The 27994-nt window shown below is 45.1% G+C and overlaps 1 long non-coding RNA gene across 2 annotated transcripts in view; it reads right to left on the minus strand.

The window, feature by feature from the left end:
- LOC128343261 (uncharacterized) overlaps window positions 1-27994 on the minus strand; it is a 101837-nt gene that overhangs the window by 12167 nt on the left and 61676 nt on the right. Inside the window, exon 3 of one of the 2 annotated variants that reach the window (XR_008315419.1) lies at window positions 19873-19968. This is a non-coding gene — a long non-coding RNA (uncharacterized LOC128343261). Of the gene's footprint in view, window positions 1-19855; window positions 19969-27994 lie in introns of those variants that run through there. The other variant, XR_008315418.1, reaches the window with a different exon arrangement.

Raw genomic sequence — 27994 nt, forward strand, 5'->3', positions numbered from 1 at the left:
ACTAGTTTTCCCCCGAGGCCATTTTTTAAAATCCAAAACGTTTCGGATTCGGATTTTGCAATTTTGAACAAAGAACAAAATTGGGGTGTTTCGGATTGGCTGATTTCGAACAAAGAACAAAATGGGGGTGTTTCCAATTTGGGCCAAAAACAAAACAGAAAAAAAACAACACGCACAACCCTAAAATGCTGAGGTTTGTTTGTTTGTTTAACGTATTTATATACCGCCCCAAACCAGGGTTTCAGGGCGGTTCACAACAAAGCAATAAACAAAACATTAAAATCAATTACAATTCTAAAAACAATTTAAAACAAATCAATAAACAGTCTAAAATTTAAAATGGTAAAAGCGTGGGTAAAAAAATGAGTCTTCAAATACTTTTTAAAAGCTACTAGAGACGGAGAGACTCTTATTCCCATAGGAAGTGCGTTCCAAAGTCTCAGGGCAACAACAGAGAAGGCTCATCCCTGGGTGGCCACCAAGTGACATGAAGGTAGCCACAGACGAGCCTCCCCTGATGTACGCAGTGGACGATGGGGATTGTGCAGAAGAAGACGCTCTCTTAAGTACCGTGGGCCTAAGCTGTTTAGGGCTTTATAGGTTATAACCAGCACTTTGTATTTTGCCTGGAATCTTACTGGCAGCCAGTGCAACTCCTGTAATACAGGAGTAATATGGTCTCTTCAAGATGACCCAGAGACCAACCTGGCTTCCGCATTTTGTACTAATTGTAGTTTCCGGAGTATGTACAAAGGCAGCCCTACATAGAGCACATTGCAGTAATCAAGTCTGGAGGTTACCAGCAAATGTACTACTGTTCTAAGATCATGAACCTCAAGAAACGGACGCAGCTGGCTTATCAACCGAAGCTGATAGAAAGCACTTCTGGCCACTGCTGAAACCTGGGGAACCAGGGAAAAGTGTGGATCCAGAAGCACTCCCAGACTGCATACCTGTTCCTTCTGAGGAAGTGTGACCCCATCTAGAACAGGTAGATCAACATCGCTTCCTGAGTGACGACCCCGAACAATAAGTACTTCCATCTTGTCTGGATTCAGTCTCTGTTTGTTATCCCTCATCCAGCCCATTACTGCTTCCAAGCAGGCATTCAGGGAGGATATGCCTTCTCCTGATGAGGTTGACATGGAGAAATAGATTTGGGTATCATCAGCGTACTGATAGCACCCAGCACCAAATCGCTGGATAATTTCTCCCAACGGTTTCATGTAGATATTAAAAAGCATTGGAGACAGTATGGAACCCTGAGGGACCCCATATAAAAGCTCAGATTTTGAAAAGCAACAGTCTCCAAGTGACACCATCTGGAATCTGCTAGAAAGGTAGGAGTGGAACCACTGCAAAGCAGTGCCTCCCACCCCCAACTCCCCCAGACATTCCAGAAGGATACTATGGTCGATAGTATTGAAAGCTGCTGAGAGATCTAAAAGGGCCAACAGAGTCACACTTCCTCTGTCAATTGGTTTTCCTCAATTGGAGATCATCCGTCAGGCCAACCAAGGCAGTCTTCACCCCATAGCCTGTCCGAAAACCAGTTTGAAATGGGTCTAGATAATCAGTTTCTTCCAAGACCACCTGGAGCTGGGAGGCCACTACCCTCTCAATCACCTTGCCCAACCATGGAAGGTTGGAGACAGGCCTGTAGCTATTAAACTCTGAGGGGTCCAAGGCAGGCTTCTTAAGAATAGGTCTAATAAATTGTCTCCTTTAAACAAGGAGGCATCCTGCCCTCCCTCAGAGAGGTATTTATAATTGCCACCAGGCTCTCCACAACATACACCCTTGCCAGATAGTATAAGCCATGTTGAGCAGGGATCAGCAGTCAGGTGGTAGGATGCACTGTTCCAAGCAGCTTGTCCACATCCTCAGGAGTCACAAGCTGAAATTGATCCAGTCTAACCACACAAGAGGAGTTGCTTGATACCTCTGCATCTGACACTGTGGTAACTGTGGAGTCTAAATCTAGGTCGACCCGAATACAAGAGATTTTGTCCACAAAAAACTCATTAAAAGCATCACAGAAGGCAACTGATGGCTCCAAATTCTGATTCAAGGGAGTAGGGGGCCTACTAGCCCGCTCACAACCCTGAATAGCTCCTCTGGATGAGAGCTTGCGGAGGCAATATGGGCAGAAAAGAAACGCTTCTTTGCTGCACATATAGCCAGAGCATAGATCTTTAAATGCACTCTATGTCATAATCTGTTGGATTCAAGTCGAGTCTTCCTCCACTTGCACTCCAGTCATCTACATTACTGCTTCAGCTCCCGCAGATCTTCCGTATACCAAGGAGCCATTTTTGAAGTGGGTCGGAGAGGACGCTTAGGAGCGATCATGTCTACTGCCCTGGTGAGTTGACTATTCCAGTTCTCCACCAGGGCATCAACAGGATCGCCGGCAGGGCCAACATTAAATCCTTCCAAGGCTTTTTGGAATCCTATTGGATCCAATAACCTTTTTGGATGGGCTATTCTAATACGCCCCTCACCCCTGCAGAGTGAGTCCAACTTTAACCAGATGGTGGTCTGTCCATAACAATGGGGAAATCACAAGAGTCCCCACCCATGGAACACCACCCTGATCAGAATGAAAGATCAGATCAAGTGTGTGACCATCAACATGCATCAGTCCAGAGACCACTTGGGATAGGTCCATAGTTGTCATGGCCACTATGAACTCCTGAGCTGCTCCAGACAACCTGGTCCCAAAGTGGATATTGAAATCCCCCAGCACCTGGGGGACTCCAAAGCCAAACTCGAGACCAAGTCCGCGAGTTCAGTTAGGGACTCTGTTAGGCAGCGGGGCAATTGGTACACCAACAGAAGTCCCAGTCTATCCCTGGTCCCCAAACGTAAGTACACACACTCAATATGATCAGACATTCTGATAGGGATCCTAGTAAGGGAGATATTATCCTTAAAGACCACAGCTACTCCATCTCCCCGCCCACGCTTCCTTACCTGCTCCTCTACAGAGTACCCTGGAGGGAGAAGCTGGGCCCAAATTGGCCCAAGTCTCTGTGATACACACAAGGGCAGCCCCTTCATCCCTGATCAAATCATAGACTACTTCAGATTTGTTTTGGACTGACCTGGCGTTACAAAGGAGCAAGGCAAGGTTCTGTGGGTAGTTAGCACTTGGGTCACCTTTGAACCAAGGTCAAAGAGCTTGCAGGGCAGCCAGAAGGGGAAACAGCTATTAAGTATCTGATTTCCCTTCCCCTGTAATGGCCTGCTGACCTGCCAGCATAACTTCTTCTACTCCCCATCACCACTGGACTAGCCGCCCTGAGACTAGTGGACATGCCCTCCCATCTGCCCATCTCCAGACTGACTCCAAAACTTTAAAAACAAATCTTACCCAAGCCTTATCTCACCCTCCCCCCAACCCTAAAAATGCTGAATGGGGGTGGGGGAGCCCTTGCCCTCGTTGCTCCCAGAAGTGGCTCCCCAAAGGGGCGACCCCCTTTGATGTTGCCCCTTGGGTGGTGACCCCGCAAGCAAATCCATATAATTCAAGCAAATCCGTATAATCTCTTATACCCCAAATTATCTCTTTCCCTTTCTGGTTTGTCTTTTTTTTTTAGCTTTGTTATAGATAAACTTTTATTAAACTATATATACCCCAACAGCCCCTTATATTCTATGCTAATTCATTATAATTTTTTTTCCTTTTTTCTTTATTTTTTAATTTAATTATACTATATTTAATGAATTCCTCCAATTAATCACACCCAATAGAATTAACCCGTGATCGTAGTAAATCAATGCTTGCTGGTGAGTGCAGAGGAAGAAAGGTTTAAACTTAGTATTTAATCAGTCAGAAAGAAAGCCAGAACAATGAGTAAGAATGAGCAGCAGTACTTAATAGCAAGTATAATTAATGTTTGTAAGATGATCAGGTTGTGTCTTCTGGAGCACCAAGAGCCCTCCGCTCCAGCCAAGGGCAACCATGTTCTTCTACCCAGAGTTTTACCGAGGTAGAACAAACCTTAGAATGAACTGTGGGTTCGTTCAACCTCAGCAGGCAATGGTTTGGGCGATTGCTGCCAGGTAGAAGGATCCCCCCTGCCCCACTACCATTTTGGGGACGCCAGGGGGAAGGAGTGGCCGTGTTGAGCACAGCAGCTGCTCTAATGAGAGCTGCTGCTGTGCTGGTAGTGCAGAGCACCCTGGGATGTTGGAGGACTTCCTCCTCCCGATCCCAGCTTTGGCTTCTGCCACGCCGCTGCTTGTGTGGGTGCACAGTGGAGGCAAAGATGGCTGTTGCTCATCTGCCAGGGAAGGCAAGTGTGCTCCTGCCTTTCCCACAGCCCTCCCAAGCATGAGGTCATTTGAATGGCCTCCATGTGTACTATCTTGATGTAACCCTTACAACAACCTGTAAGGGGTAGGGATGTGCAAAACGTTTCGGGCACAGAATGATCTGTGCCCAAAACAACGAATTTCGGGTGATTCGGGGCCGAACCGAATCACCCACGAAAAGATCCGAGAAATTTCGGGCATGAGCCGAATCACCCGAATTTTGGGCCCGAAAATTCAGGTGATTCGGTCCTCCATTTTTTGCCTTCTTTTCTCCCCTCCATTTTGAGCTATGACGTCTATTTGAATTTCCCACCTTTTTGCATCCCATTGACTTCAATGCAAAAAGGTTGGATGTGACGTCTGCTCAAATTTCGGGTGCTGGGGGCAAAATAGTGGGGTGGGGTGGTAGTACCTAATGGGTGGAGGCTACCACCCCAATTGCAGAGGGATTGGGCAAAGGGCTGATTTTTGGTGAATTTCTGAAGTTTACACGTCTTTAAGGTTTCCCCCCATTAAGTATAATGGGGGGGGTGTATCGCTTCACGTTGGGGGGAAAGGGGTGGCCTAGAGTGGTGTGGGGTTGGTGGTAGTGCCGGGTAGGGGCAAGGAAGCTACCTGAATTTTTTCAAAGGATTTGGGCAGACGGCTGATTTTTGGTTAATTGTTGAAGTTCATGTCTTTAAGGTTTAGATTCTATGATAGCAAATGAGATTTTCAATGACACACCATGAATCCACTCTAATTTGCTATCATAGAATCTGAACCTTAAAGACATGAACTTCAACAATTAACCAAAAATCAGCCCTCTGCCCAAATCCTTTGAAAAAATTCAGGTAGCTTCCTTGCCCCTACCCGGCACTACCACCAACCCCACACCGCTCTAGGCCACCCCTTTCCCCCCAACGTGAAGCGATACACCCCCCATTCTACCTAATGGGGGGAAACCTTAAAGACGCGTAAACTTCAGAAATTCACCAAAAATCAGCCCTTTGCCCAATCATTCTGCAATTGGGGTGGTGGCCTCCACCCATTAGGCACTACCACCCCACCCAACTATTTTGGCCCAGATCCCACATTATGCCCCCTAGCTGCCCCAAAGACACTAAAACTTAGAAATTCACCAAAAATCAGCCCTTTGCCCAATCCCCCTGAAATTTGGGTGGTAGCCTACACCCATTGGGCACTACCACCCCACTCCAATCTTTTGGCCCCAGGACCCATTTTTCTTACCCGAATCAATTCAGATTCGGATTCGGATTTAATCCGAATCCCAACCGAATCGGGGGTGATTCGGGTGAACAACATTCAGGCACAGAACAGAACAGGGGTGTAAGTGTGCATTCACATATCATCCAGTTTTAAATCAAAGGCCCTGCGAGCTATCGGGAAGCACCCCATACATTATTTGGGTTTTTCATTGCTCATTGGAGCTTAATCCAGGTTAAAACAAATCTACTTTTTGCATGTGTGTTTTAGGCAAATTCGAAATATCCATAACTCACAGTACTTCATCCCTTTTAATCCTGTGGTAAAGCCTGCTGTCTGGGGAAGTTCCAGTGTTGGTGAGCACAGACGCAACTATCTGAGCTCCTGCTGAAGATAATGAATTTAAACAAATGAATTCAAACAAGCTAGTGAGAGTTAATGGAATAAGCTGACCAAATGCTTAGGACACTGACTTTTGTTTTTAAATTCCAATTGTTGATGCAAGGTTGGTTATTTATGTTTGTGCGGATTTAATTCCTGAAGCCTTGAAGGTTTTTTTCCTCCATTAATGCTTTTAATGGTCAGTGCTTCTGTTTCATTTTCAATGAAGCTGGTAACTTATCTTGATAATTGGCAATTATCTTTTTTTGGAGAATAAACTATTACCATCTCTTTGAGAAATGGTATGTACTAGAGCCGCTTATCGTACCCTGGGCATTTTGCCAGCTGATGCTGGAGTAGAATTTACAAAGAGTCGGAAAAAGAACAGACAGGCTACTATTACCGACTTCTTTCCTCCTGTTAAATCTATGGACATTGCAATGCTGTCCCCAGAAATGGCTTCAGAAAAGACCAGGATTATTCTTGATCCAGACAGGTCTCTTGGCCCTTTTTGCCTGGATTATCCGGCCACTCAGGAGATGCAAAATTTATGCTCTAATTTGGCTCAAGAAATAATTGAAGATTGGCTCAAGAAATAATTGAAGATTGGCTCAATTTGGCTCAAGAGATAATTGCTAACGCAGAAGCAAGAGTTTCCAGCTCAATTAATTTTGGTATGGGGAAAGATACTACTAGGAAAGATACTGTTACAACGCCTCAAATTTCTTTTGCACCCCATAATGGAGGTTCTATGTGTGATGGAGGTTCTACGTGTAATCAAAACCAATGGTATTTTGCCATTATGGAAATTATGATTAAGCAACAGGAGCATCTTAACAGACTTGCTTCTACCTGGTCCATGGAAATCCCTCTGATTAGAGCATTTCTCGAGGAGTGTAAGAATTTGTTAACTACACTCACTGAAGCAGTTTTACAACTGACTGTTGTTAAGAAGGCTGATGCAGTAACTGATGATCTCTCTCCATCTATGCTTATTTTATCTTCGATTTCCTTACATTCAGATGAGACAAGAATAACACATTCTCCTATCCAGCTTTCCAAGTGGAAGGGAAAAGGTTCATTGAAGAAGGAAAATATAAACATAAATATAGATAAATATAAATATAAATATAAACATAATACTAAAAGTAAAAGTAAAAGTAAAAATACAAGGACTTCTGCTTTACCTTGATTGGGCACAAACATGAATTTTAATAGATTCTTTGAAATTTTAGATGCTCCACAAAGCTCTCAGGCTGGCACCAAAGATAGAGCCGAGAACCGAAAGAACCGGGTGAATCAAAGGAAGAAGATGAAATCTGCTACTAAAGGGAAAGTTGAGCTTTCTTTGGAACAAATTCCTGGGGCTGAGCCTTTTACTGGGGAGCCAGCTGAAATTTCCGAGGACTCAGGTTCAAAAACTAGGAGGGATGATACCCTCCAAGAACCTCATATTATGAGGCAGTTATCTTTACCATCTGAATCATCGAACCCTATCACTCCAGGAGCTGATAACATGTGCCAATTGCGGCTGATTCCTTACAAAGCAGCTTTTGTTTATTTTCCTAAGCCTCGAGGGCAGCTTCATCAGAGTGACCGAAAGCTGCATCTCATTCACTTAATGAGAACACGTGGCTTGACTTTTCTTACCTTCTATGATGTCCTTGATATTCAATATCTGTATCTATATATATTTCTCCTAGGTGTGCCATGGAATGTGCATCCCGGCAAGCCATCTGATTGGCTGGGGCACAGGCCAATGGCGGCAGCGGGCCACCCTGCTGGCCCTGGGACTGGCTGGCACTGGAGGAGGCAAGCAGCGGCTGTGGAGGCCAGTGGTGGGCCGCCGAACCGGTACTCGGCCCCAGCGGTGAGGCAGCGGTGGGCCCGGATACTGGGGCAGAAGGTAGGGGTGGGGGGAGAGGTGACCGGCCCCAAAGAGGCCGGCTGCAGAGACTGGCAAGCGACGGCAGCAGGCCCGGCAAGCCGTGGAGGCGGCACTTGGCATGGTGGGCCCGGCCGCAAAGGGGGCACTCAGCCGGGCGGCGGGCCAGGCCGCGGAGGTGCTGGGCCCGGCCACGGAGGCGGCTCTCAACCAGGCAGCACTGGGACCGGCCGCCGAGGCCAGGAGCCCGTGGGAGGCTGGGATGGGAGGGAACCGGGCAGCAGGACTTTCCTATTTGCCACCCGGGAGGAGGAGCGGCGGCAGCAGCCCAGTAAGTAGAGCTTTAAAAATGCAGGGGGAGGAAAGAGTGGGGGAGGGGGAGGGTGTGTGGGGGAGGGCAAGAGGGAGTGGGGCAGGGGGGAGAGGGGAAGGGCAGGAAAGAGAAGTAGGGGGGAGGGAGAGCAAGAGAGGGTGGGGTGGGGAGAGGGGGAGGGCAGGAGAGAGGGGTGGGGTGAGGGAGGGCAGGAGAGACTGGGGCAGGAGGGTGAGAGAGAGGGGTGGGAGAGGGAGGGAGGGCAAGAGAGAGTGGGGTGGGAGGGAGGGGAAGAGGGGCAAGAGTGTGGGGCAGAAGGGAGGGAGGGGGAGGGAGGAGGAGTGGGGCAGGAGGGAGAGGGGAACAGCCGGCCCCAAAGAGTGCACAGATGCTCTGTGCGGGTTGGCTAGTTTTAACTATTACACTTGGGCTATTGTAACCTTTTCTTCTAAGGCAATGGTTTCTAAACTGTTAAGCTATCAAAGTGTGTTTCAGAGTTGTAAAATGTGAGTGACTAGAGTTGTCCAGGATTATAATATTAAGCACATTAATGGTCCTCATGTTCAAATATCTAAGGTACAATCTAATAAGGTGGTTGATAGTTTAACGGATGGCTTTCTTCCTGAAGAGGAAGCCTTGCCTGCAAACTCTGGGAAGCTCCTGGTTAATGAGCTCCAAATAATTGAGGTACAATCTAACAAGGTGGTTGATAGCCAAACTGATGGCTTCTTGCCTGAAGAGGAAGCCTTATTTGTAAGCTTTGGAAAGCTCCCGGTTAATGAGCAAATGGATATTGTAACCCAATTGTCTCATTTAAAAGATGCTCTTGTCAATAGAAGTCTGAATGATGGTGCTATGCAGGGAGGGTTTCAGCCCTCTAAGCGAATTTCCTTAGCTGTAACACAACCTGTGATCACCTCCCTGATTGATAATAACATGGATTTTGCCCCTTTAGGCCCATCAAATAAATCTGATGAGATTTACCATTCAAATATTACCTTCAAGGAGGATGATCAAGCTGCAGAGGATCCATTGACAGCTATGCAATGACTGACAAAATAAAATAGGGCTTCTAACATGGAATATATTGGGCTGGTATTCTTCTATAACTGACCCCTCTTTTAGGGAATTTCTTGCTCGCTTTGATATTATTCTTTTACAAGAAACTTTGACATTGGATGACCTAATACTTGATGGCTTTTTTTGTTACACACTTAAAGCGTCACCAGGGGTTGGCCATGGTAGATGTAAAGGTGGACTAGGTGTTCTTGTTGCCACCTCATTGTGAGCCTCTTCGAGACTCTTCCCTTCTCTTACACCATTCGCTATCGCTGTCTTGATCCAATTTACTTGTAAATTGTTGATCATTAATATTAGATTGGAGCGGTTTGGTCTGAATTGGAAAATTATATTGTAGATCTCCTTTTTGCCTTTTCAGATGCTTTTGTGGTAATAGGGGAGGACCTTAATGCGAGGAAAGGCCCAGACGATTCTACCTTATATTTACAACAGAAAGCCCACCCTAATAGTTCAGGGGTAGACGAACTCCCTTTTATTCGTCTTTCTAAGGATGTTAAATCTAGGTATGCAGGCTTGTGTTTAAGTCGCATGATCTTTAGAGTCAATTTCACTATACTGAATGTCAATTTTAGAGTCAATTTCACTATACCTCCCTCGTATCCCTCCTATTCTTGGGAAAGGCTGTTTGGACAGTTAAATAGCTGACCATTACAGCTGAGACCTATCCTAATAAACGGACAATAAGCTCCCTAAATATTGTAAAGAGCCAACTAAAACAGTATGAAGATAGAAGGTCAGCAGGGGAAGGAGCACTTCCCAGTGTATTGCACAGAGTGCCACATGTACGACTATTTGCCCCATGGGCAGAAGTCATGGGTGTGTGCTCGGTGCAAGGAGCTCCTGGCTCTCAGGGAACAAATCTGTTCCCTCGAGACCAAGGTGGCGGATCTGGAGAAGCTCAGGGAGACAGAGAGGCATGTGGATGAGACCTTCAGGGATGTGATAGAGACATCCCACTCCAGGGCTGGTAGCTCCTCTGCTGTCAGGGAGAATGAAGGTCTTGGGCGAGGACGACATCGGTCTGAGGAAGAGGGAAATGCTCCTTTAGAAGGGACCCCTTCCGTGGATGATGAGTCCATATCCTCTCGCACAGGGGATACTCCTCTGGGGGGTGGGGGTCTCTTTGTAGTTGGTGATTCGATCATTAGGGGGATAGAGAGATGGGTTTGTGACCCGCGTGTTGACCGCACGGTGACTTGCCTACCTGGTGCGAAGGTTGCGGACATTACGCAGCGTCTAGACAGGCTCCTAGGCAGTGCTGGGGAAGAGACAGCTGTCGTGGTGCACGTTGGCACCAACGATGTGGGGAAATGCAGTCGGGAGGTCCTGGAAGCCAAATTTAGGCTAATAGGTAGCATTTTGAAATCCAGGACCCCCAAGGTAGCATTCTCAGAAATGCTACCTGTTCCACGCGCAAGTACAGTGAGACAGGCAGAGCTGAGGGGTTTCAATGCGTGGATGAGACGTTGGTGCCAGGAGGAGGGGTTTAGATTTGTTAGGCACTGGGACACATTTTGGGGCAAGCAAGGCCTGTACAAAAGGGACGGGCTGCACTTGAACCAAGATGGAACCAGACTGCTGGCACTTAAAATCAAAAAGGTTGCAGAACAGCTTTTAAAATGACACCTGGGGAACAGCAATGGGAGCTGGGCAGTATCCCATTTGGCAAAAGCCATCCTTTAAAGTGTGAGGCTGCAAAGAATTCAAATAAAACAGATGGGGACGGAGCAGAACTGCATAAAGAGCAGACGGGAGACTGTGCCAGCAGGTCAAAGAGTCAAAAGAATAGCATACATCAGGGGAGAGATTCAGTGTATAGGTGCTTGTATGCCAATGCCAGAAGCCTCCGAGCCAAGATGGGTTTGCTGGAGTGCTTGGTTGCTAACGCAGAAATAGACATAGTGGGCATAACAGAAACATGGTGGAACAGTGAGAACCGGTGGGACACTGTTATCCCTGGGTATAAACTCTATAGGAAGGACAGGGAGGGGCGCCTTGGAGGAGGGGTAGCACTGTATGTTAGAGAAGGGATAGAATCTAACAAGTTAGAAAACCTAAGTGGACTGGAGTCCTCCACAGAAACCCTGTGGGTGACTATACAAGGCCGGAAAGGAATCGTGCTACTGGGGACGTGCTATCGCCCTCCGGATCAAAATGCCGACAGTGACTGGGAGATGCAGGAGGAAATCAGGGAGGCATCAAGGAGAGGCAGGGCTGTAATTATGGGTGATTTCAACTACCCACACATAGACTGGGTAAATTCACATTCAAGTCAGGACAAAGAGGTCAAATTTCTAGATACGCTAAATGACTGTGCCTTAGAACAGTTGGTCATGGAACCGACCAGAGAGAAGGCGACCTTGGATCTAATTCTGAGTGACACCCAGGACCTGGTGCGTGATGTCAGTGTCATAGATCCTTTAGGGAACAGTGACCACAGTGCCATCAAATTCAGCATACATGCGGGGAGAGAATCACCAAGGATGTCAAACACAGACATTTTAAATGTCAAAAGAAGAAACTTCTCCAAAATGAGGAGTATGGTGAAAAGAAAGCTGAGGGGGGAAATCAGGAGAGTCACTTCGCTCCAGAGTGCATGGAGTTTACTCAAAACCACAATACTAGAAGCCCAGTTAGATTGTATACCCAAAAGGAGGAAAGGTACCACTAAGTCCAGGAGGATGCCAGCATGGCTAACGGGTACCGTCAAGGAAGCCATAAAAGGGAAGAAGACTCCCTTTCGAAATTGGAAGGCCTGTCCAAATGAAGAGAACAAAAAGGAACACAAACTCTGGCAAAAGAAATGCAAGGTGACAATAAGGGAGGCAAAAAGAGAGTTTGAGGAACATTTAGCCATAAGTATCAAGGGGAATAACAAAAACTTCTTTAAGTACATCAGAAGCAGGAAACCTGCCAGGGAGGCGGTTGGGCCATTAGACAATGAGGGAGTGAAAGGGATTATTAAGGAGGATATGGAGGTTGCAGAGAAACTGAATGAGTTCTTTGTATCTGTCTTCACGGCAGAGGATACTGAGCATATACCTGTTCCTGAACCAGGCTTTTTAGAGATGGAGGCTAGAGAGCTGAGTCTGATAGAAGTGACAAGGGATGATGTTCTAAACTGTCTGGAAAAACTGAAAACTAGCAAATCGCCAGGGCCGTATGGCATCCATCCAAGAGTCATCAAAGAACTCGAATGTTAAATTGCTGACCTCCTTGCTAAAATATTTAATTTATCCCTGAAATCGGGCTCTGTACCAGAGGACTGGAGAGTAGCAAATGTAACACCGAGTTTCAAAAAGGGATCCAGGGGTGATCCGGGAAATTACAGGCCGGTTAGCCTAAAGTCCATTCTAGGCAAATTGATGGAAAGCATCCTCAAGGATAAAATTGTAAAGCACATAAAAGAACAGGCCCTGCTGGGAGTGAGCCAGCATGGCTTCCGCAAAGGTAAATCTTGCCTCACCAACCTTTTGGACTTCTTTGAGAGTGTCAACAAGTATGTGGATAAAGGTGATCCAGTTGACATAGTCTACCTGGACTTCCAAAAAGCTTTTGACAAAGTTCCTCATCAAAGACTCCTGAGGAAACTTAGCTGTCATGGGATAAAGGGACAAGTACATGTGTGGATTGCTAACTGGTTGAAAGACAGGAAACAGAGGGTAGGTATAAATGGAGAGTTTTCACAATGGAGGGAAGTAAGAAGTGGGTTCCCCCAGGGATCTGTACTGGGACCGGTGCTTTTTAATTTATTCATAAATGATCTAGAAGCAGGGGTAAGCAGCGATGTGGCCAAATTTGCAGATGATACCAAACTCTTCCGGGTAGTGAAATCCAAAACGGATTGTGAGCAGCTCCAAAAGGATCTCTCCAAACTGGGGGAGTGGGTGACAAAATGGCAAATGCGGTTCAGTGTTAGCAAGTGTAAAGTGATGCACATTGGGACGAAGAACCCCAACTTCAAGTATATGCTGATGGGATCCAAGCTGTCGGTGACTGACCAGGAGAGGGATCTTGGGCTCATGGTGGACAGCTCATTGAAAGTGTCAACTCAACGTGCGGCAGCTGTGAAAAAGGCAAATTCCATGCTAGGGATCATTAGAAAGGGGATTGAAAATAAAACGGCTAACATTATAATGCCCTTATACAAAACTATGGTGCGACCACACTTGGAGTACTGCATACAATTCTGGTCACCACATCTTAAAAAGGACATTGTTGAACTGGAGAAGGTACAGAAGAGGGCAACCAAGATAATCAGGGGCCTAGAGCACCTTTCTTATGAGGCAAGACTACAACACCTGGGGCTTTTTAGTTTAGAAAAAAAGACGACTGCGGGGAGACATGATAGAGGTCTATAAAATCATGCATGGCGTGGAGAAAGTGGAGAGAGAGAGATTCTTTTCCCTCTCACACAACACAGAACCAGGGGTCACTCCATGAAATTGATTGCCAGGAGGTCTAGGACCAACAAACGGAAGTACTTTTTCACACAACGCGTGATCCACTTGTGGAACTCTCTGCCACAGGATGTGGTGACAGCCGACAACCTGGATGGCTTTAAGAGGGGTTTGGATGACTTCATGGAGGAGAGGTCTATCAATGGCTACTAGTCGGAGAGCTGTGGGCCACCTCCAGCCTCGGGGGTGGGGTGCCTCTGAGTACCACTTGCAGGCGAGTAATGGTAGGAGAGAGGGCACACCCTCAACTGTCTGAGGCTTCCAGCGGCATCTAGTGGGCCACTGTGCAAAACAGGATGCTGGACTAGATGGGCCTTGGGCCTGATCCAGCAGGGCTGTTCTTATGTTCTTATGTTTAGTTCCTAAAGATCATCCTTCTGAGTTCACTTACCTGGCAGGTTCTAAGATGAGCCTTACTGAATATTTCATTTCCTCAAGAAATCTTCTCCCTTATGTAGAGAGCTTGGAGGTTGCTCCTAGATTTAATAGCGATCATTTACCCATTTTTCTTTGTCTCAAGTTCCCATTCTTTCACCCACATTTAAAGTCTTTGTACCCACTTCCTGTTGAGGTTGGGGGTGCATTTTGTTGAAAAAGATGGTCAACTCAATTGGATCAAGTGTTTAAAGATTTGTTAGCTTCTGATCATTTGAGGAATATACGTGAATCTATTCTTAGTAATGATTCATCACCTACCTTTTTGGCATCTTATGATTCCCTAGTTCTTGAATGCCAAAAGCTTTTACGTAGTAATACTTACAAGACTTCTTGGCACAGTCAAATGGGCTCCCAATCTTGGTTTGATGGAGAATGTGTCAGTGCCAGGAAAGCTCTTACTATTAGTTACCAGAAGTACAGAAGAACTTCTAGTTCACATCCACCCTGAAGTGTAGGAGAAATACTTCTCTTATCTTCATAGAGACCCTCCATCTTTCTTATGAGATTGAGTCTACACCTTTGTGGGCTCCAGTTTCAATCTCTGAAATTCATTCTTTTATTGCGCAATTAAGACCTGGTAAAGCGCCAGGGGAAGATTTTATCCCCCAGGAGGCACCAATCCTGGCCTCATTTTCCACCTATATAGATAGCACTGGCCAAATCCCTAAAACGTGGAGGGTTGTGGTTGTTGTCCCTATCTTTAAGAACGGTACACGTGTCAATCCGGCCAATTATAGACCCATCAGCTTTATGTTTATGTTAAAGCTTACATTATAAGTAAGCTTTATGCAAGACACTTACATGATAAATTAAAGGATTGGCTGAATCACGAGAACCTTCTTGCTGACAAACAGGCCGGTTTTAGGGAGGGTCGATCTACTACTGATCACTGTTTAGTATTGCAACATCTTATTGAGAAATACTCCACTCCAGGTACAACCTCTTTATATGCTGCCTTTGTAGAATTGAAGGCAACTTTCGATTCCATTTCACGGGTTAAGCTTTGGGGAAAACTGGGGACTACTTCCATTGTCTGTTGTTTGCTATACCTGCTCCAAGTGCTATATTCGGACCAGAGGCGTAACGATAGGGGGGGCAGGGGGGCACGTGCCCCGGGCGCCATCGTTGCGGGTCACGTGGGGGGCACCGCCATGACCCCCGCCGATCCCCCCCATTTTTTTAAAAAAATTTTAATACAAATTTCTGCGGCTCAGCCACAGCAGCAGTCAAGGGAGCGCATCGGCGCCCCCTCCCCCACGAGCGGTCCCCCCCCCATTGCTCAAATTGCTGGCCTGGCTGGCTTGGCGTTGGCGGCGGGCGCCTTTCATGCTCAAGTCACTGCTAGTCACGCTGCGCATGCGCGACTCGGCCGGCGTGCCGAGTCGCGCTGCGCATGCGTGCGGTGTGTCTCCGTCCTCCCAGCTCGGTTCGCCTGCACGTGGCGCGGTCGCGGAGCGGAGGAGAGGAGAGCATTGTTGCTGGGGCTGGCTGGGGCTGCAGCAGGCGCCGCGCAGGCAGGAGCAGCAGGACACGGACACCCGGGCAAATGCTCAGTTTCTAAAGTGAGAAATACCTCCGTTTGCGCGTCCTTCTCTGATCACTAATCCACTGTGTCCTATAATCCCAAATGCATGCATGATTACTCAGTAGGGAAAGAGGGGCAGTCACACACGCAAAGGCACCCCCCCCCAGTTTATATCCTGCTCTTGAACCATATTTACTGAGAAACCCAGTGGGATTGACTTCCAAGTAAATATATAAGTAAGAATGTATGCCTAGGACTGGAGGCTAAGAACTGGGAAAACAAAGCAAAACCCAGAGTCTGGGGCTTCTACCACTTAGAAACACTTTCTCTCTGAATGACGGCTCCTCCCATTGCTGACGGGAGGATCCTTCCTCTCCTTCTTTTCCAACGTGTTGGATCGTGCATGTGTATGTGTGTGGTCGGGCTACAAGAATCTTTTTCATTTGAACCTCTTCCCGCGCTTTCTTTGCCCAAGATTCCCCTTCTGTGAACTGGTTCCCCTCACTTCCTCTCGAATTCATCCCCTCCTAGATCTGGATGGGGGCTTGGCTTCCATTCCCCCAGTGCCCTCCTGGGCTGAGGTTTCCACTCTCTACTTGGAGGCACTTTGGCCCTTTTGCGATCCGACCTCGCACTAAGAGAAAGAGAGGCAGGGTGACGAGCACAGTTTGTCTCTGTGTGGTTGGCTGCGTGGCTGGGCTGAGGAGGGGGACGACAACGGCGGTGGCGACGACAGAAAGGCGGGCGGCTCCCTCCCTCCGGCTCCCAGGACAAGCGAGCGAGGGCTGCCGCTGCTGGTCTTCCTGGGGCTGGGCTTGCCCTTCCTCCTGTTGGAGGCTCCACTTGGCCGAGGCGCTGACTGACCCGGGGGGCTCCTCCGGCTGGCTTTGGACACGCAGATCCATCCCGCCCCCGCCTCCCAGAGACGGCGGCATGGGGCACCGAGGGGAGAAGGCACCCCTTCTGCTCCTCCTCTTATTACTGTTTGGTGAGTACTTTGCGGGGGGTAGCGCGAAGTGGGGGGTGAGAGCAGGCCCGGGGAGGTGTGGGATGGGGTGGGGGGAGCCATGAGCCATCGGAGAGTGTGAGGTGTTGGTGCTGCTGCAGCTACAGCGATCGGGATCCTGAGCAACCCTCGTGCATCCACGCATAAGAATAAAGCTATCGCTGTTTGTGTGTGTGTGTAACCTTTGGGAGATGTGCAGTGCTTTTCTTCTATGGGGGTGGGGATCAAGGTTGCCTGAGAACCTTGGTGTTTCCCCTGGAAGCCTGACTCCTGAACATGTCAGAAGAGGGTGCTGTTACTTGGTGGCATAGTGAAAGCAGTCTGCACATGCTTAGAGGGCCTTTTCTTTGTTGTTGCTATTTAATACACAGTTCAGGCTGGAGCTCTGGCACACATTAAGACCCAGGTGTGTGTCTTGGGCAAATGACTTCTGCTCTTACTGTAGACAGGAGATCTAACTCTTTCATGAGATGTGAATGGGTGACGACCACCACTCTACTAATGTATCTGCATCACTCAGCTTTGAATCTCCATGTTAAGTGTGTGTGCTGGAAGGTTGGAACATGAGATAAAGAGCAGTACAAAGATGGATCGAGTCATCATTGAGGTAACTAATCTGTGTCAGGAGGTCTCTGAGCTTTCTCTCCAGCCTTATTCATTGTCAATGAGTTGTCTTTTGAATGAAGTTGCTTTTTGAGGTATAGGAGGGTTGGATTTTGTAAGTGCCCATTAAGGTGTGGAGTTTATTAAATTATTGTGAACTTTCCAGTCTGAAGCTCTGATATGCTTCGAAAATAGCAACTTCTTTTGTTCCGTATTGGTGTGTTATGCTTTGATTAAACCTTCTCATTCTTGCCAGGAGGCTTAATTCTTTGTTTTTGGAAGCTGTTCTAGCAATATCTTCCACAGTTGTTTTAATTTGATAGCCTTTTCCTCCCTATGACATTAGACTAATGGAAGTTCATGCGTCTGCTGGGATCTGACAAGCTAGCTTTGTAGCATTAAAAAGCTGGCATAACAGAGGACTGAGTGAATTTAGCTTGGCATGTATCTTGATGGTGTGTTGGTGTGCAGAGGTGCTCTGGCACTAAATTTAACTTTGGTAGAGTTCTGTATATAGCATGCTAATTAATGCATGGCACTTCTATAATTGCTAAAAGTTTGTAGTCTCTGAACACTTGTCCTGGTGTGGGTTCCGGTGCTAGACAAGAGAAGGTGTGTTCCATACTTGGGTTTTGCCCACTTTAGTGCCTGAATCAGGGCACTGTGTAACAACACATTTTAAAAATAAGGTGTGTGCAAGAGAGAGCACAAGTAACCCTAGAGAATGTAATATGTAGGGGTTGTTTTTTTTTAAAGGAACTACAATTGCTTCATAGGATATGAGAGAGATGTCAGAGCTTCTGTAATTAAACTGTTGAATGTTATAAGGTTTTAGTTTTTAACGTTACAGTATTTGGAATAATTTTATTAGCTTAAGCTGAGAGTAATTTTCTGAAACATGTGTGACAGTCAGATGTATGCTGGGGGGGCGGCGGGGGGGGCGCAGCAGGGGGGCGCACTTTCAGTGCTTGCCCCGGGCGCCATTTTCCCTAGTTACGCCTCTGATTCGGACACTTCTCTTAAAGTTAGATGCAGCCTTCAAGGGCATCTAACTAGTGCCATTGTGAACCAGAGATGTGTTAAGCAGGGCAGCATAGTTACTCCACTTTTGTTTAAGTAAAATTCTATGGTGGATCAACTTAGCCTTTTAGATTTCCACCCTCCTAAATTTGCAGGGAGGCATATATCTATCTTGCTTTATGCAGATGATGTGGTTCTCCTATCGAGAACTCCTACTGGCCTCAGAAAAATGCTGCATGCATTAAATCTGTACTGCAAGAAGGAAGGTTTGGAGATAAATTTTCAGAAAACCAAAATAATGGCTTTTGCAAGGAGACCTAAGATTTGCACTTGGAGGATTGAGGGACAACTTATTGAACAGGTGTTATTTTTTAAGTACCTAGGAGTAGTTTTCCATGCTGGGGGCACTAGGAAGGCCCATGTGAATTATGTAGCCTCCAATACTCAAAAAAGCTCGCTCGCCATTTTACAGTACTTACAATCAAAAGGTGGCTATTACTTACCAGCGGCTTTAAAATTATTTAAAGCCAAGTCATTGTCCCAACTACTTTATGGAGCACAGTTGGGCTCTTTCTCAAATATAGTAACTTTGGAATGTGTGAAATCAAAATTCCTGAGAACTGCACTTAATACCCCAAGATCTGTTCTGAATGCTGCCATCCGTTTGGAGACTAGCTTTATTAGGGTGGAAGCTAATGTTTGGATTACTATACTTTGCTACTGGCTTAAACTAATCTATCATCCAGTTGGCCTGGCGCCCCTAATTTTTCAGGATGATTTTGGCTCCAGGTGGATCCAGTCTATGGAGGCTAAAATAGCTACTCTGGGCCTCTGTGTTACAATCTTGTCCAAATTGGGTTTTGATCAGGCAAGGCTGCTGATTAAACAATGGGTTTTTTCTTCTGAATGGCAAAATGACCTTGGGAAGGTCTCTTAAATTTTATATCTCAGAGGAAAGAAGATACCTAGTTTCTGCAATGAATTATTTTACTTGGCTGGAATTTCCGAGGTATAGGAAAGCTTTTACCTTGGTTCGTTGCCACTGCTTACCCTCGGTGGTCCTAGAAGGGCATTACAGAGGGGTTCCACTTGCTGATAGATAGACTTTGCCCTTGTGGGCTGGATCAGGTCGAAACTATCGAACATGTTTTATTATTCTGCCTGTTCTATAAGGATATTCGTTAATCTTTCATCACACCTTTGTTATGTAAATTCCCTGGTTGACAGGAGCAATTTTATTGTTTCCTGTTGCTTTCGGACTCAGAGTTTATAATTACATCTAATGTTGCTAAATTCTGTGCTGCCGCCATAAATATATTTCACTGGATGGTTAATAAGGAAATGTTATTGTTTTAACTTTTATTATTATATGTTTCCAATATTGTTTAAAAATATTAATTTTAATTCTAACTGTTTTAATCGTATATATTCTGTTTACTGCTGTATAACTGTAAACTTTTTCTTTTCTTTTGGCTTGTGGCCATAACATTAAAGATTCTGATTCTGATTCCTGCTGTCTGGGAAAGCTCCAGGAGGAATCGGCTTGCCTATGGCTACCTTGTGAGTTCATGGTAGAGGGAAGATTTGAACCACAGAGTTGATTGGTAGCTCAAACTCTTCGAAACTATGCTACACCTGTTGTTTCTGCAGCCATTCTTCATATCTGTACGTGGAAGCCTGATGGTACAGATATAGATCCTCCTTGCTGATCTTTTGACCTCAATTCTCCATCTGTAAAAATTCGGACAATAGTAATTATAGAATTGTTGTAAAGAGTTATACACTAAGGATTGCACAACATTAAATTGCAAAACAAATAATACAGGTTCTAATCTCTGCTGTTACTGATAATGAATGACATGTCATATCCTGTTCATGCTGGGAATTGTGTTCTCTCTTTTCCAATAAGATCTGGCAAAATTCTCACCACAGTTGCTGAGGATGAATGAACAGATGGTAGGAGTGGAGCGAGGCACATTGAAAAAGAATTGCTATTTATTCCTCTACTATCTGTTGCCTTTTTAGCATGCATGTAACCAAGGTGAACCAGCTTCATTTTAGCCCAGAACAATGATGTAAAAATGATGATCAGAAGCTTGCAGCCTGGGACTTCCCAGGATAGGCAAACAGGTTCATTTTGATGAAATAATCCCTGCAATTTTCTTCCTATACTTCTGAGACATATCAGAATAAGATATTGTTCATATGTTTCTCAACATGCATGCAGAGAGACTGATTATTCTTATAACTATAGACTGACTTTTCCAACAACATATTAATGGCAGGCATCCATCTCTCCAAAACTATCCCTGTGTTTTTATGTTATGGCTAAACTTCATGTTATGTTAAACATGGAGTTTCCCCCTGTGTATTTTATTTTTTCTTTGTAAGCAGTATTCGTGCAGGGGACCCAGTTAGGATCAGAACCACAGTCCTGATGAAAATGCTGTTAGAGAGCTTGAAGGGGAAATTTCTTTAATCTACCACAGCTGCTGAGGAAGTGCACAGGCAAGGAGAGCACTGCTAATTAATATTGTCTGGAGACATGGAGAGAAATTTCTAAATAAAGCAATGTATTTAGGAAATCCATCAGGGAGATAGATAAGGCCTACATGCCTAGCTGCTAGTTACATACAGAAAGAGGGAAGGGAGAAGAAGGAAGTCTCTCTCAGGTGAGAGAATGAAACCTGAGACTATCAGTCTAAGAAAGGGGAATCAAAGTAGAGAAAGTATAGTCAGAGAAGGGATTCCCTTGCACATTATCTCTACCCCTAGTGGTCAGTAGGGTTGCTGGTGATGATGCCATCAGGAGATGCATCTCCAACAAATTCCCCCTACACAAAGCTGATATTTACCTCAGGAGGGCAGCAACTATTGGCATCAATAGTGGCGCCAACAGCAGCTTTAGGAGGAGAAAGATTCATCAGGACCATTGTATAGGGAGAAAGGGGTTAAAACACTCCCCTCCACTGCAGTTCTAGCCATGACTGCCCCACCACCACTGCTATAGACAAAAGGGGGGAGGAAAGTAATTTTGCAAGGCCAAACTCAATCATTGCATTCGCACGCAATGCAGAACCAAGGGTCCAACTGCCCTCCCCCCAACGCGGTTACCTGTCCACATTCAGCCGTAACCACCAGGACCCAAACTGCAGTCAGGAAGACTGCAGAGAAGAGGGGAAACTGGCTGCACAGGTTATGTGGGCTTCCTTCTGGTATGAAGGATAGCCTTGGCAGCCAATCACAGCCGGAGCAAGGGAGGAGCTTCCTCCCTAAACTCCAGTTAGAGCTTACTTCAGCCTTAGGCGGTAATAGCCCCCAAAGGAAAGCTCAGGTAGGAGTGGCAAAACTCACTGCCTAAGGTTCAAACTGGAGTTTGGGAAGGGAAACCCTGGGTCGCTTTTTTGTCTGAACTGCAGTTGCACACATTTGGGCATACAATAAATTCAGCCTCAGGCCCCTTCAACTTGTTTCTCATTACGTGTGAATCGGGCCTTTGAATCCCAAAACCTATGGTTTGGCCCTTTAGACTCTGATGTTGTCCAACTCTTGCTTTTAAAAAAAATCCATCCAGCTTAGATGTGTTGTGAATTATGATTTAACATGTGACAATTTCCTACCAAACCAGTTGAGATGAGAGATCTCTGCCTGCTTTGCTCATCTTTTTAGGTGTCTGTAGAGAGCAGCCATGGAAGGGGCTGATTTGGATTGTCACCGCAGCCGAGGGAGTGGATTAAAGCTGCTATTTGCTCCATGAGGACACACATAATTTCCCCCTAATGGACAAACAGAAGCTCATGGACGAAACAGAAAAGGGTTTATCCATGGTCACAATCCAAATCCCTCCCACATCCACGGCTGCTTTTACAATAATTTAAAGAGATCCAATCACAGATCTCCATTGTTCAAACTAGTTTGGTCCTGAGACAGGATAAGGAAACAGCAATATAGCTATGCACTGTAGCCTACTAATGACTTTATAGCACAGGCTATCAATGGAAAGAGCCCACAGTGCATTGTTTGTCCAAAACAAAACACACTGATGCCCAAGACAATCTTAAAGTTTCATGACAATCAGACCACCAAAATCATACCTCTGTCCAGAATACCGTTGTCCCATTCTAAAAACAATCTCCCATGAATATTGCTGAGGAATGTGAATTGGGTTCAAATATAACCTACACTATCACAATAAATAGTAAGAATAAAACACTTATATATATGGCACTTTACAGGGTAGCATCAGAAAGACAGGCTGTGTCCTGAAGGATGCAAGGCTAACAGAACAAATCTGCACAAATATACTTATGAGTACTTAGGCTTCCTTTCAGCTGAAGATGAAGATGTCCATCACACAGGCTCCAACTATCCCTATATGCCAGAGACAGTCCCTCTTTTCTAGAATCTATCCCTGGTAAATAACTTTCCCTAATTGTGCCTCTTGGGGATGCCTTGTTCAATTGTTTGTCATGTGACTTGCTAGAGCTAGAGTGAATTGCTAGATTCAGCTCCCTCCCTAGAATCTCTAGAAATTCAATCTTCAAATAGGTGGGGGATGCATAATATCTCTACTATGCCTGCATTTAAATGAGTGCACAACACTAAGGCAGTATGCAGAACACAGCATAGTGGGATCTATCTAGTCTTCAGCAATATCTCATCATGTGTGTGTGTGGTGGGGGCTTGAGCAGTAATCCCTGGTATGAGAATCGTTTGCTGCAATATATCACTTTTCATCTGCAAAATGTTGAAGGGTATGAGCTCATCTGCTTTGTAATCTGGAATTATTTATTTATTTATTTATTTATTATTGTTTACATTTTATATCCCGCTCTTCCTCCAAGGAGCCCAGAGTGGTTGAACCTAACCACTACACCATGATGGCTCTCTGCTTAAGGTGCTCTGCTTGCACATTCACCTGCTTTCTACTGGCAGCATGCTTGGATGCCACACCTCCCAGGTTTGGTCAAGCAATACATTACAGGCATGTCCCTATTTTCATCAGTGAAATGTTAAGAGGGTGTGCCATCATCTTGGGGGAATACAAGTTAGAGCAAGTTAAACACTAACCACTCCAACAAGACTGAAACTGTTGCTATGCAGGACTAGTTATGGTGACAAAACCAGCCCAGCATTGGGGGCATTACTTTTTGCAGACTGAAACACAGTCTTAAGCTGAACTAAATCCATATGTAAATAGATAATTGACCTGCTAAAGTTAATAAATAGGTGTATTGGTTGATTTTCTGACCATACGTTACTTCTGTCTGCTTCAGACAGAAAAGTAGCCAATTCAGTTAGCTTGTTCTTAAATGTTCATTTGGTCAAAATTATTTTACCTTGCATATTGCCAATATGCAACACTTCTAACAAATCAAATGCAAATCCATCCCATCATAATTATCCCCTGAATGCTGAATTTATTTGAACTTCAAACGTATTTGCTCATTGCTTTGATTATAGTTCTATTAGGGAAGTGCAGAACTGCTTCAAATTGAACTGGATTCAGTTCAAACCAGCCTGGTTCGACCAGTTCAAGCTCGAACCAAACTGCCCCCCCAAAGGCCACCCCAGCTCGCAGTCCCCCTGCTCATGGACCAAACCGCCCCCCCCCCACACACACACGGACCAGTGGATCGGTTTTCATTCAGTTTGAATTCGAGCTGAAGTGCCCAAACAGTTCCATGCACAGCCCTGTCTTCCAACATCTGCTGAAAGTTCACCACTTCCCCCACCCACACACTTTTAATGTAGCTATCAATCCAACAAATGGCCTATTTATCCTTTTAATGTGTATCTAAATTTGTTTATCTATCTCCTCAGCATCTCATTTCAACTTGGCATGTCAGGTATGAAAGATTGTTCTCCTGAGATATCCGCCACTATTAGAGCTAATTAACGACCAAATCTTTGTTCCCGCTGCTTCTGAGATGGACTTTCAACAAATGTCACAAATCTAACTTCCAATTTGATAACTTTACATTTAAAATGACAAAGCTTCCCCACATCTTCTCCCAATAATTAATTCAAATTGGCTTGGAAATTAACCCCTCAAAAGGGTTTACAAACTGGCCAAAGGCCTGCAAAACATACTAGTAATAAATGAGAGTTTTCTGCAAGGACAGTTCCATTCCCATCTAACAGGAATTATGTTAGACCCTGTTGTCTTGATTAACATATGCAATAAAAGATGGAATGCCAGGTGGGGGGGGGGAGTTTGGGAATGAGAGAGATTCTCAATCTCATTATAGGCAGATGCCATGAACTCTAGAGAATTGAAGCAGACACACCAAGGTATGTTCAAAAGAAGAGACAAGATGTAAGTGAGAGGCAGATTGATTGCAACAGAGCAAGCTTAATCTAACAATAATGGTGTATTAAATGGCATGTGCATGGGAAATAGGAAGCAAAAACACGATGTCAGTTAGCACTGCAGTTAAGAGATACATGCCACTGTGTGTAGAAGAGGTGCAGGGGGAAATATGCATACATCACCTTTCTTCAGAATGTGAGTTTCTTTCTTTCTTTCTTTCTTTCTCCCAAGAGAGCCATATGCCTTGGGGTTCTTCATGCCTGTGTCTTCACCCCTTGATGGCTGCAGCATGTGCAAATGAGCCATCCAGATCTGTAAAGAGCTTTCACGTTGCACACTGTCACCTCAAATGCAATACTTTCCCTTGGTGTCAATGCATACATTCATCAAGGGCTGAATAAAGCAGGGGCCTCAAGTATATATTTTTTTTAAAGATACAGAACAGAAGCTGCACCAGACTGAAGAAACAATAGCTGCTATGGGTGTGTGGGTGTGTGTGGTAGCTTTAAAAAACACACCAAACCCTTCCACTTCTGCATTGCCTGAATGACAATGATCACATAAAAAGCTAAACATCACAAAAATGTAGTAGGGAAGCTACTCTATTTCAGCCTAGCCTACGTCACAGAATTGCTGGGAGAATAAAATGGGATAACTCCATGTATGCCTCCCTGAGGTTTTCGGAGTCACAAGCATGAGAAATAATTATGGAGACCATGCTCAAAAGCATTACTGCAGTCTTCCCTCCAGAAAAGCATCCACCTCTCCTAACTGGGCAATGAAGCATCTTTCAAATGGTGATTCTCTTTATATTTAGCAAGGGAGTGGGGGGAGCAATTGGCCCTACCCAACAGCAGCACAGCATCTCTCCAGTGACTGGTTTCTTCCTTGCATTTCTTTTCAGATTGAGCCCTATGGAGACAGGGAACCATCTTATTTCTCTTCTTTTTCTATGTAAACTGCTTTGAGAACATCTGTTGTTAAAAAGCAGCATATAAAAAGTAGCTGTAGCAGCAGTATTTGTTTGACATATTTTTATACTGCCCCAAACTTAAGTCTCTGGGCTGTTTACAACAAAGCAAAATAGTATTTTGTCATGCAGTAGTATTGTCATGCTCCCAGCAGCCTTTAACATTATACATCACCAAGGATCATTGCATCATGAAACAGTTGATTCAAGGGGGCTTCAAAAGCTGCTTTAGTTCAATGTTGCAAATACACACACACAGCCCTAGCTACAGAATAGAATGAACACCGAGATAATGGCTGTGTATCTGTTGGAGAAGGAGCTCCAGTGCATAGACCTTTTGCACCAACTATCCCAATGACCACTAGGGGCATTGGGAGTAGAGATAGTGAGTAAGGGTTTCCCTAACTGTTCTACCTGTCTCTACTCTATGACCCCCTGATCTGACTCTTCCGCACTTCCTGTGTTGCTGAGTCACAATCCTTCCGTTTCCTCCTAGAGAGAAGATGGAAACATCTCTCTCCCTCCTTACTTATTCATTATGTAGTCCTTGAGATTAGGTTTAGGTCTTTCCAGTCCAAGTGTACCTAACCAATAAATACTTAGTATTTAGTTCTACAAGGACCTCCATGTGTTTTATCTAAATAGCTGCAACAACTAAACCATCCTCTGCTACCTTCTCCGTAACTGGAGTGTGCGCTCATTCCTTAGTGTTCTGCTGTTTTACCTACTGGGGGTTAAAATTAACAACCCCCAACAGTATCTGTATTAATTATTTATGAACTTTTGTATTTATACTTATTAATATTAATGATGATTAAGAGCATCGATATATCACAATATATTATGAATATAAATGTACTACTTTACTATAACACTTACTGTAAATATTCATATAATGAGCACAAACGGCAATTCTCCCCACTCCCACCCCCAAATCCATCTGATCAGCGGTGGCGCAAAATAGGTGTGTGGAGTGGGGGTGGGGCACACAGCTGGTCAAAAGCTGGCCATGGAAGCAAGTGGGTTTGCTCAATAAAAACCCAGTATTCTTCGGCTTCATTTGTGACAGCTACTTTTGTGCAAGGCCCCTGGGAGATGTGAACACAACAGCATGCAGGTTAGTAAGCACTGGAAGAAAATGAATTCAGCTGCTATTCTTGGCCAGCTATGGAAATGTAATTTACAGCAACAGTTCTGTAATAATGCAGACTAATTAAAGATATTTAAATGAATAAACAGGCCTGTTATCAAATGAAGCTGTGTTTGAGGAGATCCTGAAAAGATTAGCATGGGATTAATGAATGGCTGTGCAATCAATTGTTACTGGCACTGCAGTCAGACCTCCTGGCAAGAATGAAAACTTTGGTGGTTTCCCAATGGGAAATATATATACATTTCAGTTGTAATTATTAGTTAACTACAACTGTAGAGCATCCCTAATGAAAAATAGCTTGAAGGCAAAAATGCAATTGTCTTCTCTCAGCCAGTACTTTTGTCATGAGACTACTGGTGGAAGTGATGCTCATACAATATTGCAGGCATTTATAAGGCATGTTTTTATGGACCGTACCATTGGGATCCCAGGATTCTGTGGGCTAGAATCACAGAATCTGAGAGTTGGAAGGCAGAGGCACTCTTACCCCGGACTTTGGGCCTCCACACCTCCTGGGGGCCCCCAAATCCTCTTTAGTCTGTCCTGGGTGATGTGGTCGCTGTGCCACTGACCCACACTGCACCAGGAGGCCACGTGCACTGGGAGTTTTATAGACAGAGTGGGGAGTGGGGAAAGAAATATGTGGGATGGAAATACGTTAAGCTGCATGTTGAAATGTTACTGCTAGTGCATATTTGCATAAGTATACCTGTTTTGTATTCTTACATTCTTGTGAGCTCAGTTGCTGTTTGTGCCCCCAAGAACCCACATGCTTAATATACTGTGTGTGTCACGGTGTGTTTGTGTGGGGATGATGCTTAACTGGGGAGGGGGCTCTGAAGGTCTTTAGGTCCAGGCTCCAAAATTACCTAGGTGCACCTCTGTTGGAAGGTATCTTAGAGATGTCTTCTAGTCCCCCCTGCTCAGTGCAGGAGATAGCTAGTGTCCCTGTTCAACCACTGAAAGTCACCAGTAGAGAGCCCACCATGGCATGTGGCAGACTGATCTGCTATAAAACAGCTGTCATATTAGGAAATAGGCTAATGACTAGCCTAAACCTGTTTCCTTGTCTATTTCAACCTATTGGTTCTAGTCCTGTCCTCAGGAGCAAACAAAGAAGTCTGATAGGAGACAGTGCTTCAGATATTTGAAGATGGGAATTCTACCTCCTTTTAATCTTCTCCAGGCTAAGTCATTGCTCTTAAAGGGTCTGGCAGAAAGACACTCATATGGAGAAGAAGATGGTTGCCATAAAGGCCCCAGCTTCTCTCAGAGCCTTCCTAATATGGTTCTTGTCTTGGTCAGGAATTAGCATGCTAAA

This window comes from Hemicordylus capensis, chromosome 2 (assembly GCF_027244095.1).
Source record: "Hemicordylus capensis ecotype Gifberg chromosome 2, rHemCap1.1.pri, whole genome shotgun sequence".
NCBI lineage: Eukaryota > Metazoa > Chordata > Lepidosauria > Squamata > Cordylidae > Hemicordylus > Hemicordylus capensis.